Consider the following 12,373-nt stretch of genomic DNA (forward strand, 5'->3'; position numbering starts at 1 on the left):
TATACTATACTCCACTACGGATACGTGAACCTATGATCATCCCACGCCACGGTTTAACGTTGTCCTCGTCACTTTACCTCTTTCTCCCATAGTACTACTTCCTCTGTTCCTAAATACAGTATAAGTGAGATTCCATTATCGATCATATACGGATGTATATAAATGCATTTTAAAGTATGATTCACTCATTTTGCTTCCTATGTAGTCCATACTAACATCTCTTCAAAGGCTTATAGTATTTAGGAACGGAGGAAGGGAGTACATGACATGACATGATGATTAGCGTGGATTCGCGCGCCGCAAGGACTACAGAAGACATGAGCCAAAAAATCTCTGTTATTTCTTGGTGGGCCGACAAATGTCGAGACGGAGGAAACGGGAGGTGAAATCCAAGAGCGCCCCAGGTTGCGTGCTGACATCGTTGCCTGGGGCGCTCGCTTCGAGCGCCGCGTTCCCACGGAGGACCCCGATATCGCGGCTCGCGCGAGATCGACACAGCCCCGACCGGGGGCGGGGCCCACTCCCCTCTCAACGCGCCGTGCATGTGTCACTCACTCACTCGCTCGGTCCCGAGCTGGCTCTAGATTTAGACCAGTAGTAGCGCGAGCTGGCCTCATGCATGCATGCATGCATGCACGAGTCCGACGCGAGCCTCCGCCTCATTAACTCAGGTCAGGCTACGCTCGCTCGCTTGCCTCACGAACGTTGGCAGCGCTTCATCTACGTGCCGTGCCGAACAGCAAACGCCATTAGCGATCTGGTAGAATTTCTAGCTCTGCACTCTACTACTCCACCCCACAGTGAAGTGAGCATGTACTATACAGGCCTAGGACAAGGCTACCAGCCGGCAGCACTGAAACGGAAGCGCACGGGACGTACTCTAGCAACGAGACGGCGGCCGGAAACCGGGGCCAAAAGAGAGCTAGCTACCGGCTACCGGCCTCGCCTGCCTTGTGTTGTGTTGCGTTGCGTCCGGCCGCTGGTTGGACAGGTCAGGTCAGGCGCATTAACCTCAGGTCTTAATAGCCCATGCCCCACCGCGAGTTAAGGCCGAGCGGCCGTAGGATGTGATCTGATCTGACGTGGCCGGCCGCGCGGTCAAAGCCGGGCGGCCAGCCAGCCCGGTGCCGCAGCCGAGGCCAGAGGTGATGTCGCGTCAGCCGCGCAGCGCAGCGCAGAGCCGTGGGGGGCCGCGAGCGAGCAAATGGCCTGAATGGGTCACGTCACGGGCGCGGACGGGCGGCCGCGACCACGGAGTACAGTGGTACGGCCGTGCGTCGCCTCGCCTCGGTTCGCGGCATTGGCAGGCGGGCCTGGGGGCCGGACGGAGGAGGGACAGCGAGACGTCACGGGCCAGCGGGGACGTGTGCCCAGCCCCAGCGGGAGGAAAGGGTCAGCGTTCGGCGTGGCAGCGTGGTCCACCTTGTGCCCCGTCCAAGATTTTCTGCGAGCAACACTGGTCGTCCAATGGATGGATGGCTGTACGAGTTGGAGACCAGTGCGTGTACGTTGGATGGTGGTAGTGAATCAGCTCAACGTGTTATATACTCCCTTCGCTTCCAAATTAACGCCTCCCCTCCGCTCCCCAACTGAAGCTCCCGGAGCGGAGCGGAGGGAGCGCCAGCACAATTGCAGGGAGCGGCTCGAATCCAGCTCCTCGTGCAGAGCGGAGTTATGAGTCTGAAGAGCTTCCGAACCGGCAGTAAGAGCAACTTCAACGCGTCAACTCAAATGGACGGCGTTTTTGTCCGTTTGGGTCAGCCGTCCGCCCTCTTTAAGATTGGAGTCGGCAGTGCGCCCAATGGCCGCGACCCATTTCATGTCCGCACGTAAATTTTGAAAAAAGTTCACGACCATAGATCATACCAGCGGCCATGTCGTCGCCCGAAGTTCATGCCGGCATCATGCCAGCGCCGGCATACAATGCCAGCTCCAAAAAAACACCACACAGTTCAGCTGGCACACTTGTCAGCGGCTGGTACACTTGTCAGCGGCCGGCACACATGCCAGCACACAAAAAGGGGCGGGAGTTCGACCACGCCATCGCGGCCGTGGTCATGCCAGCACACTTGCCGGCATACAAAAAAGGATGGGGTTCACTGTCATGGGTCACTCGTCGCCGAACTTGAGCATGTTGGCATGCATCTTCTCGAACCACGGCCTCTTTCTTGGCGACACGGTGTTGAGATCCACCTTCATGATCTCAACCCCGTCATCATGCTAGCGAGAGCCACTTTTTTCGCCTTGGTCTTGGCATTGGCGGCCTCGACCTCTAGCATCTTGGTTTGCTTCTCCGCCTCCATCTTAAGCATCCTTGTTTGCTTTTCCGCCTCCATCTCAAACCTCCTCCTTTGGATCTCCATGAAGGCGTTCATTTGCTCTTCCTTGCCTTGCCGGCGCTTCTCCTCCCTTGAGTCCTTCTTGGTCATCATGTCCTCCACGGTTGCGATCAAGGCGTTCGACGCCGCATCTCGCTTGTCCTCCTTCTTTGACTTGGTCTTCCCCTGCGGCCATGGCTTCTCGCCCTCCCCAACCTCCTCCACGGCCTTCTTCCCCCCACGCGACATGAGGGCAGCATATTGCGCCTTGAACTTCTCCTCGTCATTGATGACCCTCCAACAATGCGAGAGGTTGAAGGACTTGCCATCGTGTTGGACCTTGAATGCCTCCAAAGCTTGGAATGCCTACAAATGAATTGCATGCAAGCATATTGGCAAATGGATATGGAAATGGACATGCAAGCATAAACGGAATGACCCAAAAGAGGGGCGCTTGCTAGCATACCATGTCTTGCATGCCGATGCTGCTCACGGGGCTTGCCTTGATGCTCTCAAGAGTGGCACAAAACTTGTTGCACTCTTGTTGGATCACCTTCCAACGCTTCGAAATGGACACACATCCGCGCGTGCTTTGCATTTGGTACGGCGGAAACTTCTTGCGCTCATGGAACTCACGATGGACAGGAGTCCAAAAGGTTGATGCCTTTTGTTCGGTACCGGTCTTGGGGTCTTGCCCAATGTCCCTCCAACACTCGCAAAGGAGGTTGTCCTCGACCACCGTGTATGTCTTCGTCCGCCTGCTCTTGCACTTTGGCTTCCCCCCGGTGGCTTGGTTGGCCAGCTCGTCCTCGAACAAAGGCTCCCCTTCGATGTCCAACTCATCCTCTTCCTCGAGTCCGTAGTCCTCCAGAAACTCGTGGTCGAGCGGGAAGCCGTCCAAGTCCAGGGCGACCTGATCATGCATGAAGGCAACCTGATCTTGATCAAAGGTGGATGGCCTGAACAGCCCTCGGCGTCCTGGCTTTGTGTCTTGTCGGGACCGTAGCCAGCCCTAGCGGTCGTCGCACCACCCTCGAAGATGATGTTCTGCATGTAGTCGTCGTTGTCGGAGGCCGGCATTCCATCGAACAGGTTGCGTGCGCCTGGCAGCGCGTCGGCTGGCATGTGCCGCGCGTGTTTCCTCTCCCCTCCGGATGACGAGCCACCAGCCACCGGTGTGGCATCAAGGTCGATGGGCGCGGGCGTGGAAGGTGCCACCACGCTCACCTCGGGGAGCATTCCCCGGAGAGTCGGGAGGTTTGCGGGTAGACGTGGAAGTCGGGCATCGGCTGTGTCGCCAACGCGCGGGGCGACTCAGCCAGCCCCATCTGAGGAAACGCAGATGAGCTGGTGCTGGCCGCGGGCACGGCGGCATTGACGAGGCCGTGCTGGCCAGGGTTTAACCCTAGGTAAATCAACGCCTCCCTCGTTGCCGCGACGCGGGCGTTGGTGGCCTCCTGCTGCGCGGCGGCGGCGATGGCGGCCGCCGCGCTAGCTTCGTCCCTTGCATCCGCCGCGTGCCTCCGTCCCTTTCTCTTCACCGACTCCCTTGTCCGCTCGTCGGGCGTCAGCTTCTTCTTCGGCTTGGGCACGACGGCGGTCTTGCGGGGGGCGCGAGGTTTGCCTTGGCCGGGGCCGGCCGTGATGCCGGATGAGGCAAGGGAGGCGAGGCCGCCGGCGGCATCGAGGTCGTCGTCCATGGCGAGCGACGGGAGCGCGCGCGGGCGGGAGGGTTTTGGGGAAAGTGGAGGGAAATGGTGGAGGCTGCCACCGACTGGCGGGCTAGGGGGAGTAGTTGGCGCGCGTCCGCCTTGTGTCCGCGCCGACGCAAATGAGGCTAAAAAATGGGTCATAAATGGGTCGTCGGACGGACAAAAAGCGGATGCGCGTCCGTTTGGGTCGGCGCGTTGGGTCGCCTTTTCTGTCTGCCGCAACCCGAACGGACGCGCGCGGACGAAATGTGTCGCCGCGTTGGAGTTGCTCTAAGTGTTGTTGATTTAATACAACTTTATACGAAATCAGATACACTTAATTTGGAAGTGAGGAAGACCCAACACAAAGCTAGTAAGATTACTTTTAGTAGTTTTATTTTTTTCAAATGTTCATATAAAGTTTACGTGCTCTTAAGCATTGAGGCAATACTGGCACATTTCGAACAATGCAACCCATAATAATCGCATGATCGCTTATCGTGCCCGCTACTATGGCCTCCCTCGGTGCAAAAGCTAAATTAAGCACGAGAAATCACCCACGAGGCATAGTGATGCATTGCATGACTTTTTTCGATAAAGAGTAATTTTATTAACTCATAATGTAGCATCAAGTGAATACAAAGCATTATGAGGAACACCCGACCTCTGCATAATTAGGATGCACATAGCCGAACATTAAAAGTCCGACAACCAGAAGAAACAAAAACCGACAAATCGACAATAGTAGATTCCTATAGACCGACACTGTGCCTATGTCGAATGGTGAGATGGACCGATCTGGAGGTTATATATGCTGCCACACATGTTGGGTAAAAACCTCCGTAGCCACCTGCTCCAACCGCGTATACACAGCCTTGAACAACGGTTGGACCTGCGCTCATTGTAGCCTAGACCACGTACGAAGCAAGTATGTACTACGAAAAATAGCCTGCAGAAGAGAAGCATTTTTGTCATTAAAAACAAAATCATTTCTACATAGCCAAAGCGACCATAGTAAGGCATACGCTCCCACCCTCAATAGCGTTTTGAACCTACTTGAAATACCGTCCAACCAGTGACCAAAAATATTGGCAACACTTGTGGACGGATATAAACTTGACGCTATTTGGATGACTGACCATGTAGAACGTGCAAAGTTGCATTGAAAAAAGAGGTGTCTGATTGTCTCAGCATGAGAAAAAAAACAACATTTCTTACTCCCTTGCCAATTGCGTCGTGCGAGGTTGTCTTTGGTTAGCACAACTCCCCTATGAAGATACCACATGAAGATTTTAACTTTTAGTGGTATCTTCGACCTTGAAATTTTCTTATTATTACTCACCGGCACCTCAGAATGCGTGAGCGCACGATACATAGAGTTTACGGTGAAAGACCCTGATGTAGTAAGGTTCCAGTGAAATGCTACCTCTTGAGCACTGCGTTGGTTTTTCCTTGAAGAGGAAAGGGTGATGCAGTAAAGTAGCGTATGTATTTCCCTCGGTTTTTGAGAACCAAGGTATCAATCCAGTAGTATACCACGTGCGAGTCCCACGCACCTACACAAACAAACAAGAACCTCACAACCAACGCGATAAAGGGGTTGTCAATCCCTTCACAGTCACTTACGAGAGTGAGATCTGATAGATATGATAAGATAATATTTTTGGTATTTTTATAATAAAAAGTAAATAAAGATGCAAAGTAAAATAAACGGCAATGAAAATAACTAAGTGTTGGAAGATTAATATGATGAAAAATAGACCCGGGGGCCATATGTTTCACTAGTGGCTTCTCTCAAGAGCATAAGTATTACGGTGGGTAAACGAATTACTGTCGAGCAATTGATAGAATTGAGCATAGTTATGAGAATATCTAGGTATGATCATGTATATAGGCATCACGTCCGCGACAAGTAGACCGAAACAATTCTGCATCTACTACTATTACTCCACACATCGACCGCTATCCAGCATGCATCTAGAGTATTAAGTTCATAAGAACAGAGTAATGCTTTAAGTAAGATGACATGATGTAGAGGGATAAACTCATGCAATATGATATAAACCCCATCTTTTTATCCTCGATGGCAACAATACAATACGTGCCTTGCTGCCCCTGCTGTCACTGGGAAAGGACACCGCAAGATTGAACCCGAAGCTAAGCACTTCTCCCATTGCAAGAAAGATCAATCTAGTAGGCCAAACCAAACTGATAATTCGAAGAGACTTGCAAAGATAACCAATCATACATAAAAGAATTCAGAGGAGATTCAAATATTATTCATAGATAAACTTAATCATAAACCCACAATTCATCGGATCTCGACAAACACACCGCAAAAGAAGATTACATCGAATAGATCTCCAAGAAGATCGAGGAGAACATGGTATTGAGATCCAAAAAGAGAGAAGAAGCCATCTAGCTAATAACTATGGACCCGAAAGTCTGAGGTAAACTACTCACACATCATCGGAGGGGCTATGGTGTTGATGTAGAAGCTGTCCGTGATCAATGCCCCCTCCGGCGGAGCGCCGGAAAAGGCCCCAAGATGGGATCTCACGGGTACAGAAGGTTGCGGCGGTGGAAATAGGGTTTTGGCTCCTGTTCTGATGTTTCCAGGGTATATGGGTATATATAGGAGGAAGAAGTACGTCGGTGGAGCAACGAGGGGCCCACGAGGGTGGAGGGCGCGCCCAGGGGGGTAGGCGCGCCCCCCTACCTCGTGCCTTCCTCGTTCGTTGCTTTGCGTAGACTCCAAGTCCTCTAGATCACGTTCGTTCCGAAAATCACGTTCCCGAAGGTTTCATTCCGTTTGGACTCCGTTTGATATTCCTTTCCTTCGAAACACTGAAATAGGCAGAAAACAACAATCTGGGTTGGGCCTCCGGTTAATAGGTTAGTCCCAAAAATAATATAAAAGTGTATAATAAAGCCCAATAATCATCTAAAACAGAATATAATATAGCATGGAACAGTAAAAAAGTATAGATACGTTGGAGACGTATCATGAAACACATCCCGGCCTTGTGTCAGGCTAATCGCATCCAGACGGGACAAAAGATTATGACATGACATAAGTTGGGGGCCAGTTGAATCCCGCCTGAACGAAATATTCGGGGAGGGGGGGATGAACTGAGCACCTGCGCAATAGTATTATTCTTATCGCGAGCAATGTTGTACAAGGCTGGATATTGTTCTCGGAGATTGACATCACCTAGACAGATGTCTTCCCAAAAACGAATCTCCGACCCGTCCTTTATCACGAAAGACCCAAAGCAAAAGAGTTGTTTCTTTACCGCCATTAGGTCAGCCCAAAAGTGTGAGTCGCCAGGTTTCCAATATGCATGGGACACTACCTTTTGGCCTAGATACTTTTTGGGCAGTATGGTTTGTCAAACACCATCCTCAGTAAGAAGTTTGAATAACCATTTACTAAGGGGAGCCTCATTCTTGACCTGCAGGTCATGAATTCCAAGGCCACCTTGGTCTTTCGGCCTACAAACCACGCTCCACTTGCTAGTCTGTATTTTCTCTTTTCCCCATCTCCTTGCCAAAAAAATCTGAATCTAAAATAGTCCAGTCTTTGCAGGACCCCTTTTGGGAGTTAAAAGAAAGAAAGCATATAGAGAACCATATTTGTGAGGACGGAGTTAATCAAAACCAGCCGTCCTCCAACAGAGAGCAGCTTGCCTTTCCAGCTGCTCAATCGTTTCTCTAGCCACTCCTCTACATGTTTCCACTCTGCAATGGTGAGACGCCGATAGTGAATCGGTATTCCCAGATATTTTATCGGGAAATGGCCATGTGCACAACCAAATAGGTCAGCATAATCGGCCGCCGCCTCAATGGCTTCTCCAAAGCAGAAAAGTTCGCTTTTATGGAAGTTAATTTTAAGACCCAACATTTGCTCAAACCCTGAAAGCAAGAGTTTCAGGTTTCGAGCCTTTTCCAGGTCATGTTCCATAAAAATGACTGTGTCATCGGCATATTGCCGAATAGAGAGGCCACCATCCACAAGGTGTGGCACTACTCCTGCAATATGTCTGTCCTACTTGGCGCGCTCAATCAGAATGGCCAACATGTCAGCAACAATGTTAAATAACATTGGGGACATGGAGTCACCTTGTCGTAGTCCTTTTTTTGTCTGAAAGTAATGGCCTACATTATCATTGATTTTGATGGTCACGCTACCTCCAGTTACAATTTTTTTGATCCATTAACGCCATTTATCGAAGAAACCTTTCATCCTTAAGGCCTGTTGGAGGAAAGACCATTTAACCTTATCATAGGCTTTTTCAAAGTCAATTTTGAATACTACTCCACTCATGTTTTTTCAGTTTATCTCATGAATGGTCTCATGCAGGATTACTACGCCATCGAGTATATTCCTTCCTCGCATGAACGTCGTTTGAGATGGCCGGACAACATGGTCAGCTATCGAGTTTAACCTATCCGTAGCTACTTTGGTGAAAATCTTGAAGCTGACATTAAGTAGGCATATGGGTCTATATTGTTGGATCCGCTCAGCCTCCTTAATCTTCGGTAACAAAACAATCTCACCAAAATTCAGCTTGAATAGGTCAAGTCGGTCGACATGAAGACAATTGAACAACTCCAAAAGGTTAGACTTGATGATATCCCAGAAATTCTGATAGAATTTTGCGGCGAAGCCATCTGGTCCTGGAGCTTTGTTATGTTCCATTTGGAACACCGCTGCTCTCACCTCCTCTTCTGAGAAAGGTGCCGTGAGGAAGTCATTCTCTTCTGCCGTGACTTGAGGAATATCATATGTTCGGTTCTTGTCAAGGGTGAAATTCCCTTCATATGGCGGCCCGAACAGAGATTTGTAGTAGATGGTGGTATACCTTTTGAGCTCCTCATGACCTTCAATCCGCCATTCAACTTGTTGGAGACTATAAATATGTTTCTTCCTATGTCGACCATTGGCGACCAATTGGAAGTATCTTGTATTACTATCTCCCATCAAGATGAAATTGGCTTTGGATCTTTGCTAACATTTGATTTCCTCTTCTCGCAAAAGACGTGCAACCTTCTCATTGGATTGATTTTTTAAATCAATCTCTTGTTGAGATAAGATGCGCGTCTCTGCAATTTTATCGAGGTCATCAATAATGGTAGAGAGGCGCTGTTTTTCTTTTTTATACATCCCATTGGCGTGTTTCGCCCATCCAGAGAGGTGTCGCCTCATGGCCCTTATTTTAAAGTTCCATTTCTAAATGTGTGTATGACCAAAAGCGGGCTTCTCCCAAATGTTCTTGACTATGTCTACAAAACCTTCCCGATGCAACCATCCCAATTCAAACTTGAAAGGGCGACGGGCCAATGTGTTCATACAGTTAGAGTCAAGAATGATTGGCGCATGATTCGATAGTGCCCCGATACGCTCTAGGGCTCAAACGGTTACCAAAGGAAATTTTTGCTCCCATTCGGTATCCACGAGTACCCTATCGAGCTTCTCGTATGTCGGCACAAAATGGTTATTAGCCCAAGTGAATTGCCGTCCCGACATACTAACCCCGCAAAGATCCAAACTGTCAATCATAGCATTGAATAGGAACGGGCAGGGAGTATCGAAGCGATCATTATCTTCCTCTACCTGGTACCTAAGGATATTGAAATCCCCTCCAATAAGCATTGGGTACGGGTTATCCTTAGCCAGGTTCACCAATTCCCGAAGGAAAGCGGATTTATGCTCATCTTGGGCAGCCCCATAGACTGCGACCAGGCTCCATGCAAAATTATCTGCTCTGTTTCGTAGGTGAAATTTGATATGAAATTCACCTAACGAAAAAGCCAATAAATCCATGGTTGTGGTCTGAATCCCAAGAAGGATTCCTCCAGACCTTCCACGTGCTGGTAAACTATGCCACGAGTAGTCGAAACCACCGGATAGGTGGTCGAGGACATGCAGGCGGAAGTCACCTTTACCAGCCTCAGAAATCGCCACAAAGTCCAACCCATGTTCACGCACAGTCACCGACATGTTTATGCTTAGCCAAGTCTGAAAGACCTCTGCTATGCCAAAACATGCCTCTCATGTGGAAACTCGAATCGGTGTGGAAATCTTTGCCTTCTTGGGCGTTTTTTGTTTCTTTTTCGAGGAAAGTGGTTTAGATTTACGCGAAGTCGTTGTGAAGTCACAAAACATGGCCCAGGTCTTGCGTCATCCAATCCAACCTCGGTAACATCACCAACCAAGTGGGAGATAAGCGGACCATCATATGTGGCATTAGGACGGCAGGGTAATACGTATACAGGTAGGTATGATGGACTCATCAGGAATAACTTTGGGTTCAAGGTTTTTGATGTACAAGCAGAATTCCCACTTAGTACAGGCGAAGGCTAGCAATTAAGATTGAGAAGCGGCCAGCTAGAGAGCAACAACGATCATAACCAGGCATTATGCATAAGTAACATTGGACACTAGCATGAGTAGGATATGAACACCATGAACATAAATATTATAGAGGCTATGTTGGTTTTGATTCAACTACATGCATGAACATGTACCAAGTCAAGACACTCGAACATTCAGAGGAGGATACCATATCATCATACTATATCACAATCATTTTAACGCTATGTTGATATCCAAGATAAATCATTATCAACTCCCAGCTACTTATGCATGGCATGAGAAACTATAATCTCTAATAGTCATTGCAAACATGTTTAATCATAATGGGCTGAAGCCTGGATACTAGGTTAAACATATTTACACAAACAGAACAAGTCGAGTTCATACCTGTTTCTCTTTGCCACAGCCAGCTCATCGAATATCATCATTATTGCCTTTCACTTGCACGACCATATAACATGAAAATAATAATAGTGCAAGAGTGCCATGGACTAAGCTGGAATGTGCAAACATTTTATTCAACAGGAGAAGACAAGGTAAAATGTGCTCTTATTAGTTCAACAGTTATTCATATGAGAGCCACTCAACATTTTCATATGAGAGCCACCCAACATTCTCCTCGGTAAAGCTTGAATAAAAGGAAAAGAAATTCAGAGAAACACACTGAAATATTTTTGGAGTTTTTGGTTTTCTTAAACAAGCAAAAACAAGGAAAAAGCAAAAACGAGAAAAACTATTTACACGGGAAAGCTCCCAACAAGCAAAAGAAGAACAAGGAAATCTTTTTGTGTTTTCTTTCTAGTGCTACTACTAAGCATGCATAGAAAGTAAATTACTACAACTAAATTTTTTGGTTTTTCTAAAGTTTTTCAAACACACAAGAAGAAAGCAAGAAAATAAATCTAGGCATGGATGATACAATGAAAAAGTGTGAACACCGACAGATAGAATGATATGTGAACATGAATATAATGTCGGTGAGAAACACATACTCCCCCAAGCTTAGGCTTTTGGCCTAGCTTGGTAGTCGATCAGTAGCCTGGAGGATAGTAGTCGGCGTGGTAGCTCACGGAGGCTCTCGGTGCGGAGGCCTCAGCACGCCGTGCCGCCAACACTGCTGCATTGTGAGCTCGAGCCTCGCTCTCAAGAACAAAATATCTTTCCTTGCTGTGATAATCAAAGAGAGCAGGCGCAGGCAAATATGTGTCCACAACATGTGATTGGTTAAACAACAAATTATAAGTGAAGTTATCAGCCCTTCCCGCGAGAATCTTATGCTCTTTTAGAGTATCAAAATCTAAATACTGAGTGGGTAGTATAGGATGAAAAGGCAAAGGTGAAACACTCAACCCTCATGCTAAACGCGTGGCATATATTCCACCATAGAACCAGCCACTTTTGGCGTTATGCTGAAGTCTACGTGCAACAATCGCTCCAAGGTTATAATTCCTTTCACGAGTGAGAGCGGTGTGAATGAGGCTCAAGTCTGGCGCACAAAGTATGCTACAGTCTTTCTTGCCTGCTATGCATTTCCCGTTAAATAATGCAAATTACTGAATTGCAGGAAAGTGAATGCTCTTTATTCTTCCTTGTCTCACTCCCCTATTTTCACCGTAACAAAGGCTAGTCAAGAACGACTCATACTCAGCCTTTGCTGGATCGTCAAGCGAACCCCAAAACGGGAGCTTGCAGTGGTAAGCAAAGTTCTCTAGTGATATGGTATATGGATTATCATAAAGCATAAACGACACCCTAGACTCACGTGGAAAATATTTTAATTCTTTGACAAATGATTCAGTGAGAAGATGGCGCTGTTCACACTTATCTGAGAGGTAGGGAACGAGACCGGTATTGTGAACATATTGCTCAAATTCCTCCTTGATGCCCACTTGCATCATATACTCATCGCAAGGCCATAAGCAAGTTTTGGTGGCGGCATCCCGCGTGGAACTTTCACTTGGTTCAACATAAGACCGGCGAGCAGA

This window comes from Aegilops tauschii, chromosome 4 (assembly GCF_002575655.3).
Source record: "Aegilops tauschii subsp. strangulata cultivar AL8/78 chromosome 4, Aet v6.0, whole genome shotgun sequence".
NCBI classification, from domain to species: domain Eukaryota; kingdom Viridiplantae; phylum Streptophyta; class Magnoliopsida; order Poales; family Poaceae; genus Aegilops; species Aegilops tauschii.